The sequence below is a fragment of the Apium graveolens genome, chromosome 2 (genome assembly GCF_009905375.1).
Source record: "Apium graveolens cultivar Ventura chromosome 2, ASM990537v1, whole genome shotgun sequence".
Classification (NCBI taxonomy): domain Eukaryota; kingdom Viridiplantae; phylum Streptophyta; class Magnoliopsida; order Apiales; family Apiaceae; genus Apium; species Apium graveolens.
This window is the reverse complement of record NC_133648.1, coordinates 276,428,394-276,440,175: the sequence shown is the minus strand read 5'-3', so window position 1 is coordinate 276,440,175 and position 11,782 is coordinate 276,428,394. Positions and strand designations below refer to the sequence as shown.

The 11,782-nt window shown below is 39.4% G+C and overlaps 1 non-coding gene across 1 annotated transcript; it reads right to left on the bottom strand.

Moving 5' to 3' along the window:
* Positions 1 to 346: 346 nt before the first annotated feature.
* LOC141709865 (small nucleolar RNA R71) lies at positions 347 to 453 on the bottom strand. The gene has a single exon (XR_012570420.1). It is a non-coding gene; the product is annotated as a small nucleolar RNA R71 (small nucleolar RNA).
* Positions 454 to 11,782: the final 11,329 nt, after the last annotated feature.

Below are 11,782 nucleotides of genomic sequence, written 5' to 3'. Positions count from 1 at the left end.
GAAGAGCCAATTATAACAGCTATGGGTGATCAAGCAGAAAATCTGAAGGCTTTCATGGACTATTCTAAGCCAAAGATTAATGACATCAATCTAGCATCATTAGACCAGCCATCGCGACTAACACTTTTGAGACCCCAACATGCACATCAGGGATTTCATCGAGATCCGCGACACTTTAAAGTTCAATGGTGTTACTGAAGATGCTATCAAGGTGCGACTCTTCCCATTCTCTTTGAGGGACAAAGCTAAGTGCTGGTTACACTCTCTACCAGCAGGGTCTATCACAACTTGGGAAGATCTTGCTCAAAAGTTTCTCACTAAATATTTTCCCATGGCGAAGAGTGCAGCAATCAGGAATGCTCATACCCAGTTCGCGCAGCAAACTGGAGAATCTCTGTGTGAGACTTGGGATTGATATAAGGAGATACTAAGGAAGTGCCCAAACCATGGCATGCCTGATTGGATGATTATCAACTGTTTCTATAATGGATTGGGTCCTACTTCTAGGCCCATGCTTGATGTAGCATCAGGAGGAGCCTTGTGGGCTAGGCGCTATGATGAAGCTTATGAATTTATTGAACTGATGGCTGCTAATGAGTACCAGAATCCTTCACAGAGACTGACTCATGGAAAATTAGCAGGAATTCTGGAGTTTGATGTAGCAACTGCTATAGCTGCCCAACTTAAGGCTTTGACAATGAAGGTGGACACTTTGGCTAATTATGGATTTAATCAAATCACTAGTGTTTGTGAGCTTTGTGATGGCGCCCATAAAACTGATCCGTGCATAATTTCTAATGAATTAGCTCAGTTCGTGAGCAACTTCCAGCGATCACAACAACCTGTGCCAGCCACCTATCATCCTAACAACCACAATCATACTAATTTCAGTTGGAGCAATGCTCAGAATGCGGTTCAACAGCCTTATCAGCAGTATCCAGCTAAGCAGTACAATCCCCTGGTTTTCAGCAACAGCAATATGCACCAAAACAACAACTCCAGCTGCAACAAGCTAATGAAAAATCTGAATTATGGGAGTTGAAGCTCATGTGCAAGAGTCAAGCTGTTTCTATCAAGACCTTGGAAAATCAAATTGGGCAAATTGCTAATGCCTTGCTAAATCGTCAACCTGGTATATTTCCTAGTGACACTGAAGTACCGGGAAAGAAGGAAGCTAAAGAGCAGGTAAAGGCAATCACTTTGAGGTCTGGAAAGGTAGCAAATCCCGATCAAACTCAAGAGTTGACTGAAAAAGCTGGGGTTGAGGAAGAAGCAAAGCAGCAGGATGAAGAAGTGGAACCAAGGAAGACTACTGTTGAGCACACTCTGCCTGAGGGTAATACAGGAGAGAAACAAATCTATCCTCTACCGCCTTTTCCTAAGAGGATGCAGAAGAAAAAGTTGGATAAGTAATTCGAGAAGTTTCTGGAGGTGTTTAAGAAACTTTATATCAACATACCTTTCATTGAGGCTCTCGATCAAATGCCTAGTTATGCAAGGTTTATGAAAGGTATTCTCTCTCGGAAGGTGAAGCTAGATGATTTAGAGATTGTCGCTCTCACGGAGGAATGGAGTGCTATGCTGTAGCAGAAGTTGCCTCCAAAGCTTAAAGATCCAGGAAGCTTCACTATTCCATGTACTATTGGAAAAGTATCTTTTGACAGATTCTTATGTGACTTGGGAGCTAGCATCAATCTGATGCTCTTGTCAATCTTCAAGCAATTGGACTTACCTGATCCCAAACCAACTTACATGACCTTGCAGTTGGCAGACCATTCTATTACATATCCGAGAGGTATTGTGGAAGATGTCTTGGTCTAGATGGATAAACTCATCTACCCTGCTGATTTTGTTATTCTTGATTTCGAGGAGGATAAGAAGATTCCCATAATCTTGGGAAGGCCCTTCTTGGCAAATGGTCGGACCTTAATTTATCTGTAGAAGGGTGAGTTACAATGCGAGTGTTGGATCAGGATATGACTTTCAATGTGTTCAATGCTATGAAATTTCCTATTGATAATGAGGAGTGCTTAAAAGTCAAGTTGGTCGACTCGGTGGTCACATCGGAACTTGATCAAATGCTAAGGTCTGATGTCTTAAAAAAAGCCTTGTTGGGAAATTCAGACAGTGAAGATGACGAAGGAGATGAGTAATTGCAATATTTGAATGCGTCTCTCTAGAAGAGGAAGATCGATATGCCTTTTGAATCTATTGGAATAGAAGAATTGAGCAAAGCTCCTAAATGCCTCAAGCCTTCTATTGAGGAAGCTCCTACTCTTGAGCTTAAGCCTTTACCTGAATACTTGAGGTATGCTTTTTTAGGTGATGCATCTACTCTGCCTGTAATTATTGCATCTGACCTTTCAGGTAGCGAAGAGGAAAAGCTTTTGAGAATTCTGAGAGAGTTCAAATCGGCAATTGGATGGACTATAGCAGATATCAAGGGAATCAGCCCTTCTTACTGCATGCATAAAATTCTGCTAAAAGAAGGTAGAAAACCTACATTCGAGCAGCAAAGAAGACTTAATCCAATCATAAGGAAGTAGTAAAGAAGGAAATTCTGAAGTGGCTAGATGCAGGGATCATTTATCCCATCTCTGACAGTTCATGGGTAAGCCTGGTTCAATGTGTACCAAAGAATGGTGGTATTATTATGGTAGCAAATGAGAAGAATGAGCTTATTCCTACACGGACAGTCATGGGGTGGAGAGTCTGAATGGACTACAGGAAGCTAAATAAGGCCACTAGGAAGGATCACTTTCCCTTGCCCTTCATTGATCAGATGCTTGACAGGTTGGCTGGTCATGAGTACTATTGTCTTCTGGATGGGTATTCGGGTTTTAATCAGATTTGTATCACTCCAGAAGATCAAGAGAAAACTACATTCACTTGTCCATTCGGTACGTTCACCTTTAGACGAGTTTCTTTTGGTCTGTGTGGTGCACCGACCACATTTTAGCAATGTAGATGGCCATCTTTTCGGAAATGATTGGCCATAATATGGAAGTGTTCATGGACGACTTCTCAGTCTTTGGCGATTCTTTTGATGAATGCTTGCAAAATTTTGGACATGTTCTCAAGAGGTGAGTTGAGACCAATTTAGTTCTCAATTGGGAGAAATGTCACTTTATGGTGCGTCCAGGCATAATTCTCAGGCACAAGGTTTCTAGTAAGGGTCTTGACATGGATAAGGCCAAGGTGGGGGTCATTGAGAATCTTCCCCCACCTATTTCTGTCAAGGGAATTCACAGTTTTCATGGTCACGTGGGTTTCTACAGGCGTTTCATCGAAGACTTCTCGAAAATTTCAAAGTTATTGTGTAGTTTACTAGAGAAAGATGTCCCTTTCAAGTTTGATGACGAGTGACTTGCGGCTTTTGAGATATTGAAGAAGAGTCTAATCTCGGCACTGGTCATAACTGCACCTGATTGGAATGAGCCTTTTGAGATGATGTGCGATGCGAGTGATTATATAATTAGAGCAGTTCTTGGACAGAGGAAGAACAATATATTTCATGTAGTCGACTACGCCAGTAGGACTCTAAATGGTTCTCTCAACTGAATTACACTACTACGGAGAAAAAACTTTTGGCTATTGTCTACGATTTTGAGATATTTCGATCTTATCTACTTGGGACTAAGGTGACAGTTTTCACTGATCACGCCGCCATTCGATATCGTGTCTCGAAGAAGGACTCAAAGCCTAGATTGATTTGATGGGTTCTTTTGCTCCAAGAATTTGAACTAGAGATCAAGGCCATAAAGGGAACTAAAAATCAAGTTGCTGATCATCTCTCGCGTTTAGAGAATCCTAATGCTACTTCATTGGATAAGACATTGATAAATGAGTCTTTTCCCGATGAGCAGCTGTTTGGAGTGCAAGAAGAAGAGTCGTGGTTTGCAGACATTGTGAACTACCTTGTGAGTAACATCAGGCCTCCCGAATTATCTTATGCTCAAAGGAAGAAGTTTTTACATGAAGTGAAGTGGTATATGTGGGATGAGCCGTTCTTTTTTCTCCAGGGAGCTGACCAAATCATCAGGAGATGTATTCCTTACAGTGAAACGGGGGGAATCTTGCAAGATTGCCACTCAACAGCTTATGGAGGACATTATGGTGGAGAAAAGACAGCAGCTCGTGTTCTTCAAGCATGTTTCTTTTGGCCAACATTGTTTAAATATGCGCATCAGTTCGTTTTGAAATGTGATTGATGTCAACATGTGGGTAATATGTCTAAAAAGGATGAGATGCCTCTTAATGTGCCTCTTGAGGTTGAGGTCTTCGATGTTTGGGGAATTGACTTCATGGGTCCATTTGTCTCATCTTGCAACAATCAGTATATCTTGTTGGCGGTTGATTACGTGTCAAAATGGGTTGAAGTTAAGGCATTGCCAACGAACGATGCGAAAGTCGTGCTTAATTTTCTTCACAAGCAGATATTTACAAGGTTTGGGACTCCAAGAGTCATAATCAGTGATGAGGGGTCGCATTTTTGTAACCGCAAATTCACTGCCATGATAAAGAGGTATAATGTGAATCATCACATTGCTACGGCTTATAATCCTCAGAAAAATGGTCAAGCTGAGATATCTAACAGAGAGATAAAGCGCATTTTAGAGAAAGTGGTATGTCCATCAAGGAAGGATTGCTCTTTGAAGCTTGATGAAGCTGTTTGGGCGTATAGAACAGCATATAAGACTCCATTGGGAATGTCGCTATTTCAGTTGGTTTATGGTAAGGGGTGTCATTTGCCGGTGGAGCTCGAGCATAAAGCTTATTGGGCTTTGAAGAAATTGTATCTGGACTTGGATGCAGCTGGAAAGAAAAGGATGCTTCAATTGAACGAACTTGACGAATTTCGACTTCAAGCTTACGAGAACAACAAAATATATAAGGAGAAAGTCAAGAGGTGGCACGATCGGGGTCTAGTGCTTAAGAAATTTATGCCAGGGCAACAAGTTCTTTTATTCAAATCTCATCTCCGTCTTTTTCCTGGAAAGTTGAAGTCAAGATGGTCAGGCCCTTCATAATCAAAACTGTGTTTCCACATGGAGCGGTAGAAATTTTTGAGAATGATCTGGGCCAAGCATTCATGGTAAATGGTCAATGGTTGAAACATTATAATGGTGATACGGCAAATCGTGAGGTGGTTAGTGCCATTTTATTTTCCACTTGATCTCGTTATTCTACGTCGAGCTAGCGACGTAAAAGAAGTGCTTCTTAAGAGGCAACCCAAGTATGTTGTACATAGTAGGTAGAGGAAGCAAGAACAAAAGAGAAAAACATAAAAAAATCAGAAAAAGAAGAAAATTCGGGGCCAAGTACAGAAGCTGGGCGCGCCCGCGCTGGCCAAGCGCGCGGCCACGCCGTTTTTCCAATAACCAAGTGCGCTCGCGCCGTCCTAGCGCGCGCCCGCGCCGGTTTTCCAGAATGTGAGCGCGCCCGCACTGTCCAAGCGCGCGCCCGCGCCGAGTCCCTTTTCCAAAAAAAATAAAAACAGCAGTTTTATTAGAGAAAATCGGGATTTTAATTCCAAAATCAATTCTAACCCGATTTTTACTCTTCCACATCCCATAATTCCCTCTCCTAATCAATTCCATTATTCCCACGATTCCCATAATCAATTCTCACTTCTATTCTTTATTAAATTCACACCCCTCCACCTATAAATACATACACTTGCATACATCTTCTCCACCAATTCACAAACTCTCAAACACATATTCTCTCTAAACACTTAAGCTTTTATTCTCTCTTTTTCAATCCAATGACACCCAAAAGACAGAGAACTCAAGTTGCAAGCAACGCCACTGATTCTTCTACTGCAAGTGGTGTGAGGCCTAGGTTCTCTACTCCTGAGGCTTAGGACGAGTACATGAGGCTTCTCTCGAAGCCTATTACTAAGGAGAGAGGATTTCTACCATCAGGAAAAGATGGTAGGCTATTGGAGATGATTTTGGAGATGGGTTGGGTTCCTTTTTGTGAGGCTCCCGCTATTGTGCCCATGAGTGTTGTGCGGGAGTTCTACGCCAACGCCAAGGCGGAGAAGAATGGTTTTACGGTGGTGGGGGGAGGACCGTTGAGTACAGTGCTGAGGCTATCAGGACAGTGATTGAGCAGCCTGCGAGGAAGGTGGGCCAGGACACTTGGAACGATAAGACTCCTGAGGACTTTGATTTGGATCTCATCGTTGCAGCTCTCTGTGTGCCTGAGACTCATTAGAAGTTTAAGAGGGGCACTACTGATTACTCCACGTTCCGTGCTTCATGCATGAACAGGTATGCACGGGCTTGGAACTCGTTTATTTATGCTAACATCATACCATCTTCGCATGTGCATGAAATTACAGTGGAGCTACTCATCTGCTTTGGGGTATTCTGCAGGGTGATTACATTATTTGGGGATGGTAATACATCAGGGGATCCTGAGGTTTTTGAGAGGAGGTACTACTGGGGCTATTCCTTATGCGTCCATTGTGACGAAGTTGTGCGTGGCAGTTGGTGTTCATTGGCCCGCACATGAGCAGCTTCAGATTCCCAGTGCTCCTATTGATAATTCTACACTACACAACATGGTTGAGTGGTATGGAGGGAAGCCCGATCCAAAGGGCTTTGGTTACTCATATGATCATTTGTCAGGTGGTTTGCCTATAGAAGCAGCTACAGCAAGAGGTTCTCAACATGCCCGTAGAGCAGCTTGGAGAGCTTAGTATGGAGAGGAGGCTGGACCGTCAGGATCGCAGTAGCAGCAGCAGGGGGAGGCAGCAAGAGCAGAGATGGGAACTGGTTTGAGTTCGACGCAGTATAGGCGTCTTGCGAGGATGATGGATACGTTGCACGACATGCACAGTCAGTTTACACGCGATCTCACCCAGGCACTTGTGACTGTATTTAGAGCCACTAGAGTTGACATTCAGTGGCCAGTTTTTGGTGAGGATTCCATGTATCCACCTCCGAACACACCTGACACTCCACCCTTGAAGGGTGAGGATTCTGATTCAGAGTAGGTATGCCTGATTCCTTAGTATTACCTTCACTGAGGGAAGTGAATATTTTAAGTTTGGGGGTAGTAGTTGAAGGAGTATGTTTGTGTGAGTCTCATATAGTTTGCATGTTCATGTTAGTTTTATTTCATATAGTTGCATATATTTTGCCATGTAGTTTTTTTTATTTTATTTTTGGTAGTTTTTATGATAGTTTGTTCGTGTAGTCTCATGCATTTGCATTATATTATGATTCCCTTAGATAATTTTTCCGATTAATTGGTGGTATTGATGCTAGTGTAGTGATGTTGTGTTTAGTAATGTTGAGTCTTATTGGATTAATTTGCATGCTAGAGTCATTTGTATTTCACTAAGTCTTATAGGTTGCTACAGTGCTAGATCATAGTCATGATTTGTTGGTTTGTTGAGGTTCCATCACTTGTTTATATTTAGAATTTAGGGTATTCTCTTAATAATAAAGACATGGATATTTAAAAATTGGAGAAATTGGATTTCATTGCTAGTTGTGTGTCTAGGTGTCAAATGGCTAGTAGTTGGCTCATATTTTTATGAGTAGTCTAGGGTTGAATGAGATGGAGTGAAACACACTCATTCAGAAATTGAAAAAAAAAGAGAAAAAATATAGAAAAAAGAAAAAAAAAGAAATGAATAAGTTTTATGTATAATTGATCACGAGTGGGCTCTTTAGTACTCGAGTTATTAAGTTCCTAGGGGACTTTGTGCCTAGTGACCTAAGGCTTCTATTGTCTGGGATCCACTAACCTAACATTCACTACATGGGTACTATTGTATAAGTCTTTTGTGGACCTCACTCCTTGCACGATCAAATAAGCATATTTGTGTTGTTTTATTGTGAATAAAAGCGTGAATCCATGTTAGCTCCGATATAAAAATTGAAGTGTTATAAGTTATTTTGAGTCTATCTTTTATTCTGTTTATAAACTTGCGAATATTTTGATAAGAAGTGAGTTATGATTGTCGATCTAGTTACGATAGTATATCTGTAAGCATTGCACACACGCACGTCTCTGGTGTGTAGATTAATTTGTGAGATTTGATGGATCTTTATGCGAATAAGCATTGTATTTGCTGAGGTGTTGCTAGTTTATTGGTTTTGTTTTTCTTTGGGGATCGTTGCATTCATATTAGATGCATTCATGCATTTTTATTTCTTGTTCTTTGAGTCTGTTTATACTTGAGGACAAGCATCGATTCAAGTTTGGGGGTGTGTTAAGTGACATTTATGACACTTATTTTTGCTCTAATAAGCTTTGAGTTGGTGTATTTGTACTCAAGTTATTTGTATTTTAACGTGTTTTCAAGTATTTTTGCATTTCAGGCTTTACTTCGTGAATCAGGTGAATTAGCATTATTTTGATACTAATATGGTGTTTAGGATGTGTTGGAATAAAAGCTTGAAAGACTGGCAAGAAGCTGTGAGGAATAAAGAAGAAGAAAAAATGAAGTTTTAGCAGAAGGCAGGCACGCCCGCGCTAGGTGTTTCGCGCGGCCGCGCCGGGAGTATAGAAAGGCAGCGCGCCCGCGCTGGTGAAGCGCGTGCCCGCGCTGGGTGGGGATATTAAAATCCTGATTCTTTTATACTTCAAATTGTTGGACTCCTGGGATGCATGAACTACTATATAAACATAACTTAGGTCGTTTTTCAGGAGATATTCGGAGATATCAAGACATCAAGGAAGGAGAAGACGGTAAGAGACCTTTTGGCATAATTCAACAAAGGCGAAGACGAACTAGTTTATTCTTGTGAATATTTGTTTTAAGTTGTAATTTGGATGCTTGTTTCTTGTTTTGCTGAACATTTACTCTTGTTTGTACTTTGGTTTATTTATTCGTATAAAGACTACGTTTGATATATCATGTTTTCATTGGAACCCACGTTGGCGATGAGTTTGCTATAGAGTATTTTGCTCTATTTTGCCCATGACAGAGGATTCCACATAAACTCAAGAAACTTGAGTATTTTGCTCTCCTATAAAAGAAATATGTCATAAGATGTAGTTTGAACATATCAAAGATCAACAACCAAAGAAGCTTAATGAAGTAACAAGAGACCTTCTTTTCTTCAAGTTTTTTGTATCTAAATACTTCAAGACGTTCCACAACCTCATCAGAAGTGAGCCCAGATGTGGTACACTTCAATTTATCAAGAACATCTATAGGTAAATTTTCCTACAATATGAAAATACATACATCTAAGATCCCACAAACATAAAACTGCTTTATACTTCCTCTTTTCCTTCTTCTGATACAACCAATTATCGTTTAAATTAGAAGAACGTGTAATAACCTCCAAAAAGATCGTAATCAGGTTATAAACTTCTTAGTTCTCATCAACTTACAAATTTTACATTATGCTAGCTAATTGCACATATAAAGCAAGACATTTATAGTTTAAGATTAGTGTTGCCTGAGTTACAAAACAAATGGATGCTCTAGAAATAGTGATTAATTTATAGATAAGTCCATCTAATACCTACTTTATACCTACATAATAATCGTAAAAGATGTACCAGATAAACAGTTTCTTTGCTGATTGCTTCGAGTGCACTTAAACTCTTTTCTGCATCCATTTAGACAGTCCTCTTCAGCTCTCACTCAACTCCAAATAGAATTTGCAAGTAAAAACTTTCTTAACAAACTAATTATATATTTCTACAAGCATTTAACTTTGACAAACAGTAATCCACATTCCAAGTTATATAATTTCGAAAGGACTAATACCAATAAGGCAAGCTCCAGAGGTGGAATAGGAGCAATAAAGAACACCAGTCGAGCTATAAAAACCAACTGGAATGTCTGATACTATATACTGGCTTACATAAGAATCCAAGCAAAAGTTTAGCAACAAAAAATAAAGCAGAATATAAGTAGGACTAACATATAAATCCAATTTCAAGTCATATGCGAAAATACAGAACATAGCTTCTGAAGCTCCGTCCAAGAACAGCATACAATCAAATGGAGCTGCAAATAAATTTGAAGTTAAGTTCGAACAACATGCATTGTGTTTCCTAGTAGTAATACAATTGTTTCAGGGGGGTTGGATACAATTGTCTAAATGTTTCGAACAAGTATAAAAATATAACAGTTCTTTATATTTCTGATAAAAATTGTTACAAACTCTCTCAAGAAATATTGATGTTCTTGAGAGCTACTAAGTCATACAATGCTCGAGTTAATCACTATGTGATGACCTAAACTGTGTTTACATAATACACAGCTGCTATAATCAATCTAAGATATGCATTATCAATTACTAATAGAAAATGATACATATCTTTAACTGAATATACAAAGTCCTATCAGTCAGAATGAATAGATATCCATCCCTCAAAATAAGAAACAAAATCAATCTTTACAACAGATTGCCTTCAGATGCTGATGTTCTGTAGATACTGATGTCGCATCAACTCCTGACGACACATCAAATACCGATGACATCCAAACACAGCCAGATCCTGAGCTCCTCCTGATCATTGAGAATCAGCACGTAATAATCTCCCCCTATTTATGCTTAATGTAATGAAGCACAAATTCCATTCGAAATGATGCCAAAACCAATTATAAAATGTACAAGGAATAATGCTTACTTCAGTATCCTAAGATAACTGACAGTCATTTTCAGAAAGTTGTTAAACCTTTCTTCTTTCGTGTCTTGAAGGACTTTGACAAGCTTTTTCTTCAACTCTTTCTTCTCTTCAGTACCTTCTCCAAGCTGATAAATGGCTTATCTTAATTTAGAAATCGAACTTTTAGTTATTTTAAGATCACCAATCAACATAAAACTTAAGCTAACATCTTCATGATCAGAACTGAAAGATACCTGAGGATTGTTGAGAAAAGCTTTTAGAACCACAGCTCCCTTTTCCATCATCATTTCTTGACCAGTATAAGTTCTGTACATAGGAAATAATCACCACTGTATTTTTCTTCTTTTTTTATAACTCTTCTTCTGATACTCTCAAGTATCATAGAAGACCAGTTTCTGGTGACATTGTCCTCAACTGTAAGAAGATAGTGAATATATTTCAACTCTGTCACAGTCTTCATCAAGAGTTGCTGCAATGTAAAGCTTTTCACTTTACAATCTCTCAAGAAGTAGAGAATCTCTTCTCTAACATCATCAAGATTTATCTTCCTGTATACAATCTTTACAGCTTCAACTTTCTCAAGATGTGAAGGAGTAACTCTTTCACCAAGATTGTCAGTCAGAATATCTGTGTCCAGTAAATCAGACCTTAGAGTTTCCATTCCAAAATGACCAATACCTCCTCTAGTATGAGTTTTGATAAGCTTTAGCTTTTCATTATGTTCCACCCAAGAAGGTTTCTTGATGGGCTTATCAATATTCTCCTGTTCTGAAATAGGATCCCTTAGTCCTACTGACACAAATTCAAAATGCTTGAATCCTTTAGGATAACTGAATGAATAAACATCTTTCCATCTTTTATCCTTCTTACTGAGAGGAGCATAACCTGTAGATAAATCATAAATTTTTCCTTTTATTTTATGCCAAAGTTCTCTCCTTGAATTTAGAATTCTTTGCTCATAGTCACTGCATGCTTGGTCAGCTCTCCTTCTGTCAATTATTTCTTGTTCATCAACCTCTGAATTATGAGAAGCAACTACTGTAGTAAGAATTGATTCATCCAATACTTTGATCACCTTTTCATCAGTGTCAAAACCAGCTATCAGATTCACAGCATCAGGACCTGCTTTTTCCTCAGGATTTGAGTCTGCTTTAATAGACATATTTTT